This window comes from Doryrhamphus excisus, unplaced genomic scaffold (assembly GCF_037039965.1).
Source record: "Doryrhamphus excisus strain RoL-2023G ecotype Guam unplaced genomic scaffold, RoL_Dexc_Guam_v1.1 HiC_scaffold_28, whole genome shotgun sequence".
NCBI lineage: Eukaryota > Metazoa > Chordata > Actinopteri > Syngnathiformes > Syngnathidae > Doryrhamphus > Doryrhamphus excisus.
The window spans coordinates 51,568-57,211 of NW_027621866.1; the positions used below are offsets into that span (position 1 = coordinate 51,568).

Genomic DNA, 5,644 nt, shown 5'->3' on the forward strand with positions numbered 1-5,644 from the left:
TCCCAAGACCTGCAAAACATGCTTACCGCCGAAGGACAAAACCCCTGAGACTCCAGCGCTACCGCACGAGTAAAGAGAAAAACCTCGACCAAGGTCAGCCACCGGGAGAGGAATCCGACCATTACGGTGACCAGCTGTCCCTGCTCTTGGATCTGATGGCGCGAGGGGAATTGGTTCCCCCCACTCCCCCACCAACCCGGGCCACAGAGGCCCTTCGGCGTTGGGAGTCAGAATTCGCTTTCCGTTGAGAACCCTAAGAAAGTGAAACCTGTGAAACCTGTGAAAACCTGTGAAAACCTGTGAAAACCTGTGAAACCTGTAAAACCTGTAAAACCTGTAAATCCTTATCCCAAGACCTGCAAAACATCCTTACCGCCGAAGGACAAAACCCCTGAGACTCCAGCGCTACCGCACGAGTAAAGAGAAAAACCTCGACCAAGGTCAGCCACCGGGAGAGGAATCCGACGATTACGGTGACCAGCTGTCCCTGCTCTTGGATCTGATGGCGCGAGGGGAATCGGTTCCCCCCACTCCCCCACCAACCCAGGCCACAGAGGCCCTTCGGCGTTGGGAGTCAGAATTCGCTTTCCGTTGAGAACCCTAGAGAAATTGAAAAATAGAATCCAGGAATATGAACCTGTAAAACCACCCGCACAAAACGAAGATCCGCCACCGACAAACCCTGACATCCAAGGATTGGAACAAGATTTGGAGGAACCCTCCACCTCTGGGAACCCTCCACCTCTGGGACGCCGGAAGGCCATCCATCCCAACCACTTCTCTTCGTTCTCGGCTCGATCCAACAGTTGCCGGGGCCTGCCTGGATGCCGGTATCCAAACAGAACCAGAGGTATCCTCATCCCAAGACCTGCAAAACATCCTTACCGCCGAAGGACAAAACCCCTGAGACTCCAGCGCTACCCCCTGGGTCAGCACCCAGCGCAAACGCACGAGGAAAGAGAAAAACCTCGACCAAGGTCAGCCACCGGGAGAGGAATCCGACGATTACGGTGACCAGCTGTCCCTGCTCTTGGATCAGATGGCGCGAGGGGAATCGGTTACCCCCCGGTCCCCTACCAACTCGGACCACATAGGCCCTTTGCTGTTGGGAGTCAGAATTTGCTTGACGACGCCCCACTACTTACGCCACCAAGGGAGTCACCTGCGGAAAAAGGCCAATGGGAAGATATACTGGCGGACATCAGCTTCGACAGTTCTATGTCCGGCTCAATCGGCGGGAGCCAAAAGCAACTGGTCCAGCGTCATCGGCACACCACCAGGAAAATGGTTGATTGGCAACTTGCCGTGCGGAAGAGATTCGTCATCCTGGGAGATTCCAGTTTCCACCAAATGACTTCCCAGACCTGCAGGTGGACAGCTTTCCGGGGGACACCTTCAGGAATGCCAAGGATCTTCTTGCCAACGCAATCGTTCCCACAAAGGTGGAAAAACTGGTGTTGTCCTTCGGGATCAACAGAAGAACCTGGAAGCACAAACACCCCACCTTTGCTAACTTGTGACTATTGTCAGGAGAAGACAGCATGAACATTTCAGTGCATCCTAACCCTTCCATTGGTTAAGACGGGGAGAAGAACCCAGAGTTGAAGCTGCAGATACTGTTTTTGCCCCACAGGCCTGGTGTGAGTGGAGAGCGCTAGCAAGGCTGGCCTTCATCCAGCCTGTAGAAGACAGCACAAACACTTCAGTTCATCCTATCCCCTGACTCCAACCCCGGACCCTAACCCTGGTTGTCAACGGGGGATCATCACTTGTGGTTAATACAAAAATATATATAATTATATTATATATTTATAGATATATAAATACAAAAATAGGGGTCACTGTAATCTACTGCTGTTTCTACTTGGTATGTACCGCCAACTAGTGGTCATCATGCACGTCACATGGCCTACTACAATTTGAGCTTGCAAGTGCAGTAATATCAGAACTGAAAATGACAGATGAGCACAAACTGACAACATGTACATTGTGCAAATGTGGCAAACTAATACATTTCAATGACTCGCGTGGCAAAGAACACTTTCTGGCAGTGTGATCTGGACAATTCTAAATGGGACAGGAAGACAATGGTTGAGAGAAGTTAACAAGGGACACTTCCTATAATTATTGTTTTTGCACAGGTAAATGCTTTGTGGTCAACATTCACCCACCAACTGTAAAATACAATTTCAGGTCAAATTCACAATTTTAGCACAAACTATATACTAGCTATGACTGTACAGCCAGCATAGATGTTCAACAATGGGTGACTTTTTCTCTCCTAAGACTCCTAACTCTCTTCTAAGTTATGACATATGCACTCACACACATCAACTGATGAGATGATAATTAAACTCATTGAATCCCTGAAAGCAACACATCAAGCTGTTGAGTAACACTATCATAAACAAGACCAAAAAAAATGTCCCTACTTAAATGACTGGGGTCAATATCTGGCACCATAGTACTACTGCACCTTTGTTTATTTAACTAACTAAACCAGGTTTAACTAACTATAAACGTTAGCTAAACCATTTGTTAGCTAGAAGGTTAGCCAAAACACTTGTTAGCTAGAACATTAGCACAGTTCAAACAGGCACTTTTGCAAATTTACCATTGGCTTAGCTCACAATACGTCTGTGGTAATGTTGGTTTAATACGAGAATATTACATGATAGAGATAAAGACATGCTACTCACCAGTGACGAAAGCGCACTGCTGCCGTCGGCGGGGTTTGAAAGAAATTCAAAATAAAAGCGCGCGCGCTAAAAATGTACAATAACGTCATACCATTTGTCAACAACATTCCAGCACATGAGGAGCAAATTGCCAGCACATGTCAACAACAACAAAATATAATCATTCACAAAAACAGGACTGGGGCTGCTCTTGGATCAGCTCACCTTGTACAGTATCTACAGTTAATGTCTATAGATACCGTGTTATTAGGAAAATATAGCCAGCCGAAAGCATGTTGATTGTGAGTATGCTCAAAGACAATGTCACTAGAAAAGTCTGATGCAAGACTCCCTTGGTGCACTCTACTTTTATGGCGTTCAATGAAGAGTAGACATTTGTGCTAACTCTAGCACCATGTGTTGTGTCTATTTAAAAGTTAAATGATCTGGTTAGATAATTATTTTATATACTATACCTCTGTCTCGTTCTTTTTTAAGTGTGATCTTATGTGACTGAGGAGTACAGACTGAAAATGGTTGCTCAGATGTGCATAAAGGACACTAAAAAGTCACAATTAAGTATGATATCTTGACAGGTGACTACTCAGTGCACCAAGTGTCTGAAATGTGCACATGCAATCATCATGGAGGCATGGGAGGGGGCTCATTTTTGAAAAGTGGTTGTGCTGCAATCTACAGTGTTTAAATAGATGTTCTAGTGGTAAAAAAAAAAGCTGAACAGAACTTACAGTGCCGAGTCACGTTCGTTGCAGCAACCTGAAAACACATACACAAAATATTAGACAGGGCACCACTTTTGAAGTTTAAACCTCTGTCAGAGCTAGCAAAGTACAACAGAACACACCGACATTGCTTCAAACAATATTATGTGTGTTAGCCTGTTAAACTATTCAATCTGCAACATTTTACACACACACACTGAATGTTGAACCTGAATTTGCCAACAAATAGTTTAACGTCTGTCACCCCCTTGTGACAGCTCTTAGTTTTCCTCAGTTCCTCGTTCATGCCCTTGTTTTGTATTTCCTTCCTGTGTTGCTCTGCTGTGTTTTCAGTTGATGTCCATTATCTCCCGCACCTGTTTCTCATTATTTGTGATGCCTATTTGGTTCAGGTGCGCGCTCCTTTCTTTGTTGGGTCATTGATGTTGTTTTCTCTGTTGAACATGCTAGTGCGTTGGTCTGCTGCATAGTATCAACAATAAATGCCTTTTTACCTGCTATTGGGTCCTCATCTCTGCATCCTGGGGTCGTGCCGTAAAGCTCCCAAGCCGGAACGTGACAACCTCTCTGTGCTAACCACAAAAAAGAAAATTAATTATCTAACCAGATCATTTAACTTTGAGACAGACAACATGTGGTGCTAAAGTTAGCTTTCTGCTTGTTTAAAGCATCGGCAGCTTACCGGAGCAAAGGTAGCTTAACACACAGCCAGTGCAATCCTAGCCTCAAGAGGCTGACACTGCACTTCCTGCAAGCCCTCCAAAATGCACGCCAGGTCCTCAACAACCAACCCCGCTGCAAATTAAAACAACCATGGCTGCGGTCACATGATGCACCGTCACCGGTACACGCCCAGTAATTTTATGCCTACCTTTCACATACGCTGCTGATGGCACGACAGACCAGAGCCCGCCACCGGAGCGCGCCAACACAGCCTCGACAGGTGAACAGCAAGGAACAATGAGCGCCCCGGTGACGCCAAGACCCATCAATAACCCTGGCACCGCCTCGCAATCGAGCCCCAACAGCTGATGCCAATTCAGGTGGAAGCGCAACAACGCTCAACCTACCAAAAATGCTGCACATGTAATTCATGTGGCAGCAAGAATATCTGTATTCATTAGTGCAGTTCATTAGTGGAGTGGAGTATTTTGAGGTAAGAGATTAAATTAATACAATTTGGAATGAGGCTGTAACTTGACAAAATGTGGAAAAAGTGAAGCGCTGTGAATACTTTCCGGATGCACTGTATGTGCCCTGGGATTGGCTGGCCACCGGTCCAGGGTGTACCCCGCCTCTCGCCCCAAATCAGGCTCCAGCATACCCCAACCCTAGTGAGGATAAGACATAGAAAAGAGTTTCTACCGGAGTGTCCACCAAACTTGACCTAAGAACCCAATGTAGCATGAAAACCAAATAAGACCTGAGACTAGTGTGCTTGGATATACGCAGCGCTCACTTTTGCATCACATCTGCCTCCCGTTTCTGCTGCTCAGTCGAGCGGTCGGAGTCTTTGGAAGTGAATTTAGCCTCATGATCACCACGAGGACATTTGCTCGGAATCAGCATCTGCAACAATTGCATGTGAAGTCTGGTGCGAGTTAAGACTAGAATGAGAGATCGCCTACCTTGAGTTCAGCTCGAAGAAGAATCTGACTCTCTGGGGAGGCGCCATCCAGATGGAACCACTGATCCAGGACCAGTTCTGGTTCCGAGAGCAGCTCTCTGATTGGGACGACTAAGGAACCCATGGGCAACGTCCAGCTGTGAGAGAGCTGGAGAAACAAAGTGTAAAGGTAGTAATACAAGTCAAGTTTGTTGATATCACATGGTGGAAATACTAAAAATAATATTGTTAACTTACCTTGACAACAACATTCTCTTCTCTAGGGTCATGAACCAGGAAGCAGAACGCCTCATTCCACTGAGGTGATGTCGTGCGATCACACACCTACAGCAAAGATGGACGTGTTAGTCCCGGATGCCAATACCCTGGTTATTATTTGGCTAGTTGCCACGCTTAGTAGTCTCACAGTAGTTTTGTGGGATGTTTTTCCAAGAAGCATATCCGCTCCCACTTTTGGCTCTTTTCCACTCTTTTCCACCTGTTGACACGCCACATGGGTCATAATAAAACACAGATCATGCCTCCTCAGTACCTCCTCGACTCACTTACTGGTAAACCATCTGCTTGTTCGATGAAGACAAACAAAAGTCCCACAG

The 5,644-nt window shown here is 46.3% G+C and overlaps 1 long non-coding RNA gene across 1 annotated transcript; it reads right to left on the reverse strand.

Annotated features, from left to right (window-relative positions):
- Nucleotides 1-331: 331 nt before the first annotated feature.
- LOC144898001 (uncharacterized) lies at nucleotides 332-3,984 on the reverse strand. Its single transcript, XR_013626939.1, has 4 exons — nucleotides 3,916-3,984; nucleotides 2,700-3,455; nucleotides 1,566-1,679; nucleotides 332-1,483 (listed from the first exon to the last, which is right to left on the reverse strand). It is a non-coding gene; the product is annotated as an uncharacterized LOC144898001 (long non-coding RNA).
- Between the last annotated feature and the right edge of the window lie 1,660 nt (nucleotides 3,985-5,644).